The sequence below is a fragment of the Aulonocara sp. 'chitande type north' Nkhata Bay genome, linkage group LG4 (assembly GCF_057382095.1).
Source record: "Aulonocara sp. 'chitande type north' Nkhata Bay isolate Kocher_YH1m ecotype deep benthic linkage group LG4, A_spYH_male_GT1.1, whole genome shotgun sequence".
Classification (NCBI taxonomy): Eukaryota; Metazoa; Chordata; class Actinopteri; order Cichliformes; family Cichlidae; genus Aulonocara; species Aulonocara sp. 'chitande type north' Nkhata Bay.
In genome coordinates, this window is record NC_141347.1 from 34,520,139 (window position 1) to 34,533,405 (window position 13,267).

Genomic DNA, 13,267 nt, shown 5'->3' on the forward strand with positions numbered 1-13,267 from the left:
ATGCATTTCACAAGAAAGTGCACAGTGCGTGATAAATGATTATTTTCTGACTTTTTGTGCTTAAAACTAAACTGACGTTTCTGTCAAACAACATGCCAACTACTTCGATGAAGTATATTCGAGTCTCTCCTCGTGCCAGAGGACCATCTGATTATTCAATAAAAACACAAAGTTTGTCCTTTAACAGATAATCGTCACACTGAAACCTTGACAACAGAAACACATCTTGAAAATGGAGTTTAATGAAACAGTGCTGGTTGGAAAAGAACACGTCCAAGGCCCTGAGTCACTCGAGAAAAGGTCATTTTTCTCTTTCCTCTTTGCACCTTTTTGTCAAAGAGGTAGCAGACGACGTGTTTTATGTGTTACATTTCAGCCTGCTGTCGGTGATGGGCAGATAGCACAGATGCCACATATGGTTGGATGTGCGTTCATGCTTGGAAAGACTCAGACCAGCTTCAATTTCACACAGTGTCTGGTTTCTCTGTCGCAGCCTCCCTGGCTCCTCTCACCATTTGTTTCTTTTTTCCTCCTCGGCCCCTCGGAAGGATAAATTACAAATAATAAAAGTGTGTTTTGCAGCCAATCTCCCTAACACAATGCTGACGCCTCCAGTAATGAGGTCATTATTATGCATATCACAGATATCAAGAGGAATGAGCTTAAGAGCTTACACATTTAATTGATTAAGACAAGCAAGCAGCCATGTTATTTGGAACAAAGACAGCTGGGTTTTTTCCGAAGGTCATGATTTCTGAACAACATATCTAACAAGTTCTAATAAAATATTGCTCTCTTTTGGCTGGATAAATAAACGAGTGTCACACTGAGGTTATTCCCTGATGAGAAACCATCTGTTTGGTTTTTATAACAGTCAGCCTCTCTGGGCAGCTGTGATTGATGCCAATCAGTGTCTTTATAGCACATAGCTGTGATTAGGAAGGTTTGTGGTTTAAAATATAAACTAATCCTTAAAATTCAATAAAAATTCAAACCTCTGGTGTTTAACATTTTTCATGATGGCCATCATTCTCCCCCTGAAGGAAGGGAGCATGTAATCGACTGTTTGTTAGGAGTCCACAAATTTCAAGATATAATTTTCAAATTTTGTGTGATGGTGGAGACCAATAACAGCTCAAGCGACTGGATAAAGGACAAGGCCACGTCAAATGTGAAAACCAGTAAAAACTTTATATTACCCACATTTTTCAATGCATTGTCTTCAAGCTTCACAACAATATACTTGATCTTTGGCATTTGGCCTTCATTGTTAAATGGACTGATAGCACTTTTCTACTCTCCTGGAGCACTCAGATCGCTTTATACAACATGCCACATTCACCTTTTTCTATGCATTTAAGTGCTTCCATACTCCGATGGATGCATCGGAGAGCAACTTGGGGTTAGTATCGTGCCCGAGGATATTTGGCAGACTGGGGGAGCCAGGAATCAAACCACCAGCCTTGAAATCAGCAGAGTACCTGCTCTACCTCCTGAGCTACAGCTAGCCCCACTGTTAGTGCTCAAGGTCAAAGTTAATCTTGGAAAGCTCAGGAGTTAGAGCAGGTCACCTACTGATCAGAAGGTTGGTGGTTTGATCCCCGGCTCCTCCAGTCTGCATGCCTAGTATCCTTGGGCAAGGTACTAACCCCAAGTTGCTCTCCGATGCGTCCATTGGAGTGTGAATGTGTGTGAATGTTGTTAGAAAAAGCACTTTAGTGTTTAGTGTCAGTGCTTGTGAGAATGGGTATGATCGGGTGAATGTGGCGTGTTGTATACAGCGCTTTGAGCACTCCGGGAGAGTAGAACAGCGCTATATAAGAATCAGTCCATTTACCCTTTACCAAAAAGAAGTCAAGAATCAAAACTTAGTAATACATTATGGAGAGAGCATGAATATATCTTAGAATCTCACGTTTTTACAGCCTGTAGAACCAAAGATGTCATCCAGTTCTGCTCTAATCATAAGGGTAAAAAAGATAATAACATATGTCATTTTAGTACGTCATGCATGAAGGTCATAGTTCAAAGGTCAAGCATAAGCATTTTGTATTGTAAGCAGGCTGACATTAGCGTGTGGTAATAAAAATGTCATAAAACATGAAAGTTTTAATATAACTCTGGCCCTCCTTTGGGAACTGCGCTCTCTGAGTGCTTTTGTATGAGTTTTCTTTTTTTTTAATACAGTATTCATGAAATATCTGAATTAATTTTAGGAGCTTTGTATTTCAGAGCTGGACGCTCAAGACTTAAACTCGAGAGTTTAATTTGAGCTTAATGAGACTGTTTTACTTAAGACTAAAATCTGAACACAAGCCTGTGATCGTGTCGTGTTTTTAACAGATTAAAAACAAGTAACCATAAATAACTAAGCAAGAGCGAGGTCCTTAGAGCTTTGAGGCTTTTATGTTTAAATATTTACCTGCAGCTGTTTCTACACAATATTAATAGAGATCTGGAAGCCAAGACAGATGTAAGTGCAAATGACATCAGAACTTTCTCAGGGACTTAAATGAATAGAATATGAATTGTCTTCAAGTGCTCTGACTTGACTGCATATGAAATGGCTTGGTTTAGGTCCAATATGACTTAAGATTTGCTGCAATGATAGGAAGGAGAAAGGTTTCAACGTTGGTTTGACTTGTTTGTAAGTGATTATATAGATTTATTTATATAGAAATAATAGAAATAAATTGTTGGACTGAAGAGTTATTTTGTGAACCTGCAACTGAAAACTTAGCTGGACTTGGACATCTTGTTCACGACAACATGGCACTAAACCAAGTAGTGTGTTGTGCATTTAGACTAAACTTAGAACTTAGAACTTTTATTGCCATTGTACAGCTGTTTGCACAATGAAGGTGCAAAAGTAAAGAAAACAATATACAAGAAAAGAAGAAGATAAACAATATAAGAACACTGTGTGCAGTGTATACACGATGTTTGGGTTACAGGAAGCATTGTGGGGGTGTGAACAAGGACATCGTAATAAAATATAATAAATGATAAATAAGAGTGGAAGTGCTATAGTTGTTAAGGACAAGTTAAGAGATGACATTGCACATCTGCCGAAACATTGCACAGGAACAAAATATTGCAGGAAATGGCAGCAAAATAATAAATAGCAAACAAATGCTGATGTCATTCGTTTTCACACCTATAGTTGATGTATCAGTTGATCAGTTTGCAAACTTGTAGCCTTCTTCTGTTTCTTTCTTTTCTTTTTTCTTTTTGTACACAGAGAAAATTCCACGTGAACCAAAAGGCATCACTACAAACCACGCGAAAACCTTTATGCTGCCTGCTGGTCAGACGGGTCGGGCATGAGCGACAAAAGCAGATAAAGAAAGAAAATTTCACTTCTAACATTCATATTAATACGTGTTCGCACTTTGTGTACTCTGCGTGTTTCTGGTATTCTGCTACATCCCAGAATGCCATGGGAAGCCGTTTAGCTCGAACACCTGCTAGTTGAGTTGGCTCGAGGTCGAATTACATTCTGGCCATGAACAAACTGCTCTGGAGTTTGTTTAGAATCAGACAGACAAACCATTAGAGAGCTTTCTTTTCAGTTATCTCCAGCCTGAGTGTAGAAGTGTGAAACCTTTCCTGGACCACAGTCAGCTACAAATAGCCCCGAGCCTTTGAATAGAGCAGATCTCAGTCTATAAGAAACTGAACCATGATTCTTATCAATTCTAGTGTGAAAACATTTAAATCAATGACAAAGTTATTTTTCACAAGAGAGGAATTATGAAAATATGGCAACCAATTGGTGTGAGATCCAGCCAAAGTATCCCCTGGACATAAATCAAGACGATATCTCTCTTACAATTCTTAGGACAAGAATTCCTCTGAAACCTTTACAAAAAAATTTTTTTTTAGTGGACAGGTCTCTTTTTACCTTTCGCTGGACTGATTGGAAATTCAGGACACTTCTAGTGTGGTCTAACCTCGTGGCCTCTGGTCCCATCCCACTACTTTTTCCCACTGAGATCATTTGAGAGCTGCCACTCCACACAGCAGCAATAACTTCCTCCAGAGGTTCATCACCTCACCTCACCACAAAACCTTCAATCAACAAGAGACCGACCTTAGAGCAGTCTCTGTTTTTACTGGGCTGACAACTCAATTAAATGCTCACGCCGGGACTTTAACAGAAAGCGCGGTCTGTCGCTGAGGTAATTTGGACACCTTTTGTCACAGAGTGGCTCGGCTTCAAACGCTTGTACCGTCCGATAATTTAGTCTTCAGTTAACCGCTCCGTGATCTTTGTGCTTCATAAAGCAGCACGCCGTCATTTTGATTTTGGTGTCACAAATCTGCGCGTTTAGATATTATGCACCTCATCGCATGCTTCTGACTTACTGCTGTAATTCTGGCCAGTGACGCGCATGCCGTTGCTCCTCTGTTGCATTTCTCAGTTGAAATATAGAGTTCTACAACTTGTATCACTATACTGTGCATAAGCATAGAAAAATAGAACAGCAGTCTAAATTTAAGAAGTGAACTGTTTCTCCTTTACAGTTGTTCCATATGCACACCGTCCTCCAACTAAACTCGTGTTCCCGAAACCTCATAATTTAGGAGTGTTTAAAAGAAAGAAAAAGTCTACATTGGAAGGTATGTGGGCCACACAAACTCTCTGTTTGGGTTAGGCAAGGAAACCCTCACAGTGTGGCCTAACACATACACAAATTTAAAGTGTTCGAAAGCTCCGTTTTCTTCCACCTTTCTATCTAAAGGTGAAAAACCAGTGTGAATTTTACATACACTTTGCTTGTCATCTAAAATAGATCATAATAACAGCTTGCACAACCAGCCTGTGGGTTTTTACTTACACGGAGCGTTTGATGTTGGTATAAAAGTTCTGTGATCAACAGGAACCTAAAGGTTTGATTCACTAAAAATAAATCTTTCATCTCAGAGTGAAGCCTTTGCGTGATTAAAACTTCAAAAATGTGGAAGCTCACGTAGAAAGCTGCTGTGGGATCTGTGGTGACACTTACCTCCAGTTTGACAACCATAAATATGGTATCACCTGAGACCTGATGCTGTGCAGGTTTAAAATGTAAGCAGAACACCGAGTATTCGGGATTTAGCGCTTTTTCTTCCTGGAAAAAATAACCTTAAAGAGCAACCAGCATGAGCATAAGAGAATAATTCAACTTTTCTCAAGTTTTAAAAGACAAACTGTGATTGTTTTCCCTGGTTGTTCCTTAGTTAAGAGCATCCTCGTCTGTTGTTTGCCTGTGAATGCCGGGGTTAGACAATCTGAACATAATCCTGATGTCAGTCTTTCTGAATGCTGCAGTTGTCCTGACAGGCTTGGCTGCTGTGCACAGATGGTGTTTCCTCTCTGACACCATCAGGGATCCTTGTTGGCATGAAAAATGGCTTTGTTTGTGAGAGTTTCACAACAGCTACAAACACATTTACCTTCAAATTCAGTCCAAAACATTAAAGCAACAGTAATTATATTAAACACTATAAAATTTAACTTCCAGCTGTCTTCCTGATGTAACAGGTCCTTAAAATTAAATGCCAGATAAAGGCAACTTCATATGAATTACAAAACATGATATATTATGATGTGCAACTATTCATTTAACTAAAATGAAGCCAAAATGCAAAAACGGTCCCGTCAACAACTACAAAGACCATCAGTGTGTTTATAGGAGTTGTAAGGGTAAGTAACGGAGAGGATAATCACATGCACTCTTAACTGATCACTAAGTTTTAGCATTAGCTCTATAAAAACAGAAGTGTTGACAGTTTGCTGTCCTGAGGCATTCAGGTGTATAATCACAAGACCAAGGAGGAAAGGCATTAGCAATGATCTTAAAAAATGACAGAAAATGATCAGTCTGGGAAGAACTTTAAGGCCATCAGCTACTCTGAGAGAGCTGCCAGCCTTCTCAGGACGCTCCAGTAAATTCACCCCACGGTCAAACGGTGCTGTGCTCAGTTAGCATGTTAAGATTAAATGTTACAGTTCACAACAGTAGAAATAGACTGAAGAGGTATGGCTTGTTTGGAAGGAAAACGTCTTCTGTCTGAGAAGAACATGGCAGCATGGCTTAGATCTGCAAAGCTGCATCTAAACAAACCACAAAACCTCAACAATGTGAATGGCCACAATGCAAAGCACCAAGTCTGGAAAAAACATTCACCATTTTCGCCTCGTACCGACTGTCAGCAGAGTGGAGGAGGGCTGATTTTTGGGGCTTTTTTTTTTGCACAAACAGGAATTTGGCACCTTGTAGTTACCAACTTTACCATGAAATCCTCTGTATACCAAAACATTCTAGAGTCAGACGTGAGGCCATCTGTCCAACAGCAAAATCTTGGACCAGTTTGGGTCATATAAGAGGGCAATGAGTTTGTGGTGCTGTGGTGGCACCATGAGAGAGCTGTGCATGAATGAATGCTGCACATTTCAATGAACTGAAAGGATGCAGTAAAGAACTGTGTGCTAACATTCCTCCACAAAAAGTGAGAAACTGATAACGTCTCAAAATCACTACCAGCAAAATAATATATCAATTTCAAACAGCACAAAGTTACTGCTGCTGTTTCACACATTGCTTCTGGTAAGAACCAAATGATGTCTTCTTATGTCCTGAGACATGAAACTTGACAGAGGGTCTACTTTTTGGTGTGAGTGCAGCATGATTGCTTCCAGTGTCCATGTGAGGACACAAACTGACACCAAGTGATGCAAACAGAGACTAATGTGTCTGTTTAAATATTTTAACACAATCTCCTTTCTGAGTTTTCACTGTTTGGGTTTTTAAATATAAGTGTCACTATTTTAAAGCAAGGCTGCTTCCCAGCATGATTATTAGCATAGTTTGTTTTTCCAGCGTTGAACAGGTTGTTCGGGAGGATTTTTTCTTTTTCTTTTTATTACCAGAAAATCTTTGTCATTTCCTGCTGTTGCTTGTAAATCATGTCCATCCAGTTTACAAGCCAATAGTGGACCTGTGGTATTTGTATACGTGTATACATCCTACTTGTGGTATTTTGTCAGGCTAATAACTTTTTCAGTAATATAGTAAATTACATATTGAAAAAGGAGCACTATAATGCATGTGTTTTGATTCCCACAGCCTCAGTGTAATTATTTTCTTCCCCAGGTATATTACAAAGAGCTCTCTGCGGAGAGTGATGAAGGTTTTATGTGACCAGCAGCTACATGTGCGGCGCTTGCACTCGATCATCAGAAATGTTATGTGAATTAATGTGCTGGTGATTTTTATGGTGGGCACATTGATCTGTTTTCTTTTCAGCAGAAGTGAACCACACATTAAGCACGTCATGAGAAAATAATAAAGCTAATATCGTGGCGTTGTTAGGAGGATGACACTGGCTTCTCTCTCAGCCTGAAAAGAGAAACTTCTCCAAAAGTCTGGCGGTATGGCAGCAGATACTTGGGTATCGCTTGCCAGATGGCAGAAGGGTGAACAGGCTGTGGCTCGGGTGGGTATTAACTTCTAGTATCCTTTGGGCTCTTCCTCACCTCGGCGATTTATCAGCGTTAAGACTCTGCTGCATCAGTGCTTGGCTCAGACAGGACATATGATTGTAATTCACCACATAAATCAGTCATCGGCTGCAGGTTTCTAATTTTTCCTCGCGTACCTTCAAAGTAAGACAAAAACACAAGTGAGGGAACTGTGGAGCAGGAGATTTTACACAGTGTCTGCAGTGGTGCTGATGCTGTCCCGCTCTGCTGTGAAGGTGAAGCTGCCAATTTACTAGTTAAACTATGTTTCTGCTCTCGCCTATGGTCACAGGCTGTGGTTAGTGACCTAAAAAATTACATTGTGGAAATTAGTTTCTTCCGAAGGATGTTTGGGCTTATCCTCAAAGACCTTCAAAGGATGAGGAGGCTCAGTGATTTAGGAAAGGCTGAGAGGAGAGCAGCTCCTCCTCTGCATCAAACGCACTGAGATGAAGTGATTTGAGGTTCTTGATCCCTCCAGGTGAGGTTGGGTGTTGTGTAGCTTGGGAACTCCTCAGTATACCCCTGAAAGGGTTGGAGGCAATGGTTGGAGAGAAGGCTTCTCCACTTGGGCAAAAGCCTGATCAGCAGAAGATGGATGGACGTGCAGCCACAACAGAAAACCTGGCAAAATATATATTTATGATCTTAGTAACACCCCCTCAGGACCTACACAATCTACCTTCTCGTATTAACTACAAATGCATCTTTGATTCTCACTATAAGGCCACCCTATAACACAAGCACACCCATCGCGTTTAATGATAGAATTTATCGTATCTCATTTAAAAATCCAAAATCTGCATAAAGTTATTTTTAAAAGTGCTACTTTCATTGAGTATTAACAAACGTAATATTCAAATAACATTAAAAGATATAGAAATATAGGGATAAGGCTGGTCAATCCAAGACTAGGGGAATCACAGCTCATTTAAAGAACACGAGAGACATTCAGTCACTGCACTAAAAATGACGAATACTAAACACACGTAAAAGCCAAGCATGCAAATAAGAAGCAAGAAAAACTGAAAGCCACTTATGATAATGCGCTCCGAGATTTAAAGTAACTGCACCCACCTTTAGGAGGATTCACTGTAATCCAATCCAACACTTAAGGTAAAATCCTTCCTGGAATAAATTAATTTAAAAAAAAGAATAAATGATAAAATCTACTATTCATCAAAGACTTCAATAAAAACACGCAGCTGTACAATAAAACTGTAAAAAAGTCAGGATTCTGTGAAATTGCATTGTTACTGCTGCTGTCTGGTTTTACCTTACACCAGCAGAATTAATCATACAGTCTTTAAACAAAGGTACACCTCCACAAACACCCCGAGCCCGTATCCACTGGAGCTGGTGACCTTTCTGTGGGGTTTGCCACAAACAAGGCAGCCTTCACCTGTTTAGACCAGAGAGATGTTTTCAGGGGAAGACGAAGTTCCAGGTTTGGTCAACAGATATTTAAGACTGACGGTTTAACATCCTCCATGTTCCTGCCGGTTAGAGCTGGATGGATCTACAGCTTTTTTTAGACATGTTCATGACTTTATCTCACATTCAGCACTTAATATTCGCAGAAAACTAAACAAAATCTCTCTAAAGGCATCACCCTGCACTAAATTTTCTTCATAATTCTCGTGTTGACTCTTCAGAGGCTTAACAAGACACCGTGTCATTAATATGAAATGAGATTTATTCACTGAACACAGATCTTCCATATAAAACTACCTCGAGACAGTGCAGACAGTCCTGAAACACTCCTCCATTAATTCTTTAAAAGCTTCCTTTTGATAAAACGCGCATGAACATTTAATAAAACTGCATACTCCATGTATCACACGCAGTGAGATCAGTTCCTTTCTTCCTACCAAACCTCTCAGTTGTACAGCAGCCTCTTTAAATATTCACAAAATATCATCTTCCTGCCCCTAGATGTACATTTTCATCAAAAACTGTGACTAAATATAAATAAATATTCTACATTTCTAATATTTGTCGTGATCCACCGAGGCTCAGATGCGTTTCCACGGAGGTAAATGATATTAGCTGAGCAGTCAGCGGGGACCGTATATGAAAAGCCGCATCTTTGACGAGTTCATTAGATTTCCGGGACATGCAATGGAGGAAAACACTGATAAAGAGCTGCTGTATGTGCAGCTAACGAAACAAAATGGGCACGGAGTGATTAAAACATATCTGAAGAGGGATTAGAGAGGTTAACAAATGCTTTATTGGCTCTTACAAGATCAATGAAACACTTCATTTTGTGTCGGCGACTCACAACAGGAAAAATGTCCTCTATGTATTAATATAACCGGCTTCCTTATTTCACATTTCTCTCACATCAAACCTTTGCAGTCGCTCTTCATTTCTACTTGGTTTACTGATGGCTTTGATGTTCCTTTGTGATGATTTAACTTAATTGTGATGATTCACTTACTGGCAGCATTTACACGAGCAGCTATTGTGGCAATTGAAATGTCACCGGGAGAGAAAAAGCTTAAGAATCAGAGAGAGAGATCAGAGCGGAAGTGAAATTCACTTCGAGAGGCGGCATATTTAATGCTTGACCTCATTATGGAGATCGAGCAGAGAGGTGTGTCTCTGCTTTATTGGCCTTTGCACTGACGATGTTCATTTCAGAAAATTACATGATCTTTGGCTGGAATCGGTGGCCTACTTTCTGCTATGATAAGCACTCTGTCGAGATCAGACACTGAATTAATAACAACCGCGCTTATTATATTGCGCTGCAATCCTCCGCTTCCTGCTATATTAAATCTCTTTTTTTGGTCATATTCTTTTCTGGGTTTATTTCACAATGTAGCCTTAACACAAAGGCATTGTTCAAAACACTGTAAGTCGTTCTCTAATGCTCTTAATCCACCTGAGAATTTCAGGAAATGAGTCTAAAAAGTGACGGGTATTAGCTGAATATTATCCTCTGTGCTACAATCACAGTAGCAAGGCACAAGAGTAAATTAGCTCTTTAAGCTTTTTAATTTGAACATGTGTTTTGTTAAAGATGCTGAATCTGCAATAGGATGATTTATAGGTTTGGTCCTTAAAGACTAAATGTGCTTTGTCAGCGGACAAAACAAAAGTGTGCAAATATTTTGCTTTTTTTTTTGCACACTTTTGTGTCACATACTTTGCCACAGGTCATTCCTACACTGTACAGGTAAAACCACTTGGTGCATTGTTGCTTGAGAAGGAGCCACACGAGGAGAGCAAGAACATAAATAGCAAAAATATCCGTGAAAGGTTACAAACAAAAGTTAACTGGGAGAAAAATTGTTTCCCTTCAAAACATAATTGAGAAGGGAGAGCAGTTGTAAGGGAAGGTCATTTCGTAGAAGCTGCACTAACAGGACAAAACACAACTTCAATTGATCGCTAATGGCAACACAAACCACAGTGACCTTTGATTATATGGTTACAGTTCAGGACGGGCATTATTTTACATGCCTTAAAAGTTAAGTGTGCACAGTTCTCATGCTTATTTAGATGTTATAATGATTAGAAACCACTTCTTAAATTACCAAACTGTTGTTTTCTGATTATGATTAAAGCATATCTGCTTAATTAGACACATACAAATGATAACGTGGTTCAATGAGTGAAGCCGAAGGTAAACTTATCTTGCTCCTCTCACTTCTTTGCACACTAACAAACTGCTGTGAAAACACAGTAATACACAGTTATTTGTGAATGCTGTGGAATATTATAAATGCTGATGCCTTTCAGGGAAAACAAATTAACAGCAATCCACTCTGCATCTTTATAATTAGCTATTCTCCAGTGACACTTTGATTGCTGTGGTTTCCATTGTCTGCGTGACTGAGAACAGCGTAAAGATTTCACTGGCAAAGGGCCGTCGTGACCAAGACTGCTGTAGCTAATAAACTGTTTATGGGGAATACAGTAGGAACACTAAAATAGCAATAATACAGCAAACAAACATCATGACCGGTGTTTTATTTTTGCATGAAGGAAAAAGACATCACAACTGTTATTAATAAAATTTACAGCTTTAATTCTCAATTTAGTGGTTTAATATTGTAGCTGGGAAAAAATGACTTGATTTATTTAATGCAATACACTTTACAGATAAGTTAAATATCTTTGCCATCACTTGTGCATCCAGTTCACAGAAAAAGTTTAATATCCTTCATATGCTTTTATTTTTGTGTATGCTGCAGGTAGGACTGGGGCACAAAACCTAAAACAACGAACTCTAAAAAGCTCCACAGAGCTGAAGGGAAGTGCAGGCTTGAGTAATAATTGAGGATTTGTCATCTGAAAATATTTTAACTAATATTTAATTAATTTAATTTAAATGCTTCTTTTACAGATCGTATGCTGGGCTATATTTTGTAGCCATGGCGACTCTTTTTTTGTAACTGCCTTTGCCTGTAGTGTGCAGCACTGGAGGAGGAGGTTTGATATGACCGCACACAGTGTGATACGGACACGAGCTTCAAACTCTGCGTGCATGCTAATGCCCCAGCCCGGCTGGAGATGCAGGGTGGCCCCGAGGCATTCTGTCAGTCTGTCAGCTGACAAGCTGGATTCTTATGAAGCTGAAGGACTTAGGAGTAAAAACAAAAGTGGGGAGGTGAGCATGGGTCCCTTAACACCACTGCAGAAAATAAAGGTTTTACGGTCAGATAGTTTTAGGTTGTTTGTGGCTGGATTTACCCGGCAGTGCAGGGAAAATCCAGGGTGAATTGCTGAGCAAGACGCTGTCCTCTGCAGAGAGTCTGGGTGGCTGAAAATGTGAAAAAAATATCTCTGGGTTTAATGGAAATGGAATGAACTAGACTTTTTTTAAAGAGCCACAGACATTTGATTTAATACAATTGCAAATCTAACATTTGATTTCTGGTCATGTGTATAAACGACAGGTTTATCAGAAATATGACTGATCCTAGATTTCACTCAGTGTGACAGTACCTCTGTAAACCTTCAGTAAAAACATATAAAAAGATGCTAGTGATGGACATTTTGGAGAAATTATTTGCCAGAGGGGAGTCTGAGATTGCAAGTTCCTTCAAGAAAAGACTAAATGGATTTGACAGTTGTGATCACACACGTTGTCGACTGCAACTCGAACCATTTAGATATTTATTTAAATGTTTGGAAAATCAGAAACATTAAATGTATGCTGAATTATCCATTAGTAATTCCTGCCTCCAGTGAACCTGTGAATGCTTTAGAAAACTAAGAACCACACTGATTGTAAGGCAAAGCCCAGACTGGGCCTAGTTGCCTGGAGCAAACAGAGGGAACATGGACTGAAAGAATCACGATCTATAAACCAGCACATGGTGTCACATAGCTAATGAACTGCAACAGAACATAAAGACTGTAGTTTTAACTTTGGATGTGTTCATGCTGAAAAAAATCTTTTTAAAAACAACGATTTAAAAAAGATTCAAGTACACGAAAAAAAAACACAACCAGAAGAGTATGATAGGTTTCTGCAGAAAGATGCTGGGACCATCACAAAGCCGCTCAGTCATGCCTTTATTCACTCCGCTCAGGTGTGACAATTACAAAATTAACCCCAATTTACCTTTAAGGCTTCTGAACTGCCACTGCACGGCTGGTAGGGGAGTGCTGACACCTGGAACAAAGAGATCATTCGTACTCAGGTCAGCTTCAATCTGCTTCCTACAATATCTCCATACAAACTTTGTGCGTTCATGTGAAGGTTCTGCCACATTTAGCGCTGGTCCCAACCAGCTGGCCTAA

General features: G+C 39.6%; 1 protein-coding gene across 3 annotated transcripts in view; it reads left to right on the top strand.

Moving 5' to 3' along the window:
- Nucleotides 1-13,267, top strand: part of shisa6a (shisa family member 6a) — an 85,563-nt gene that overhangs the window by 35,422 nt on the left and 36,874 nt on the right. The window lies entirely within an intron of this gene.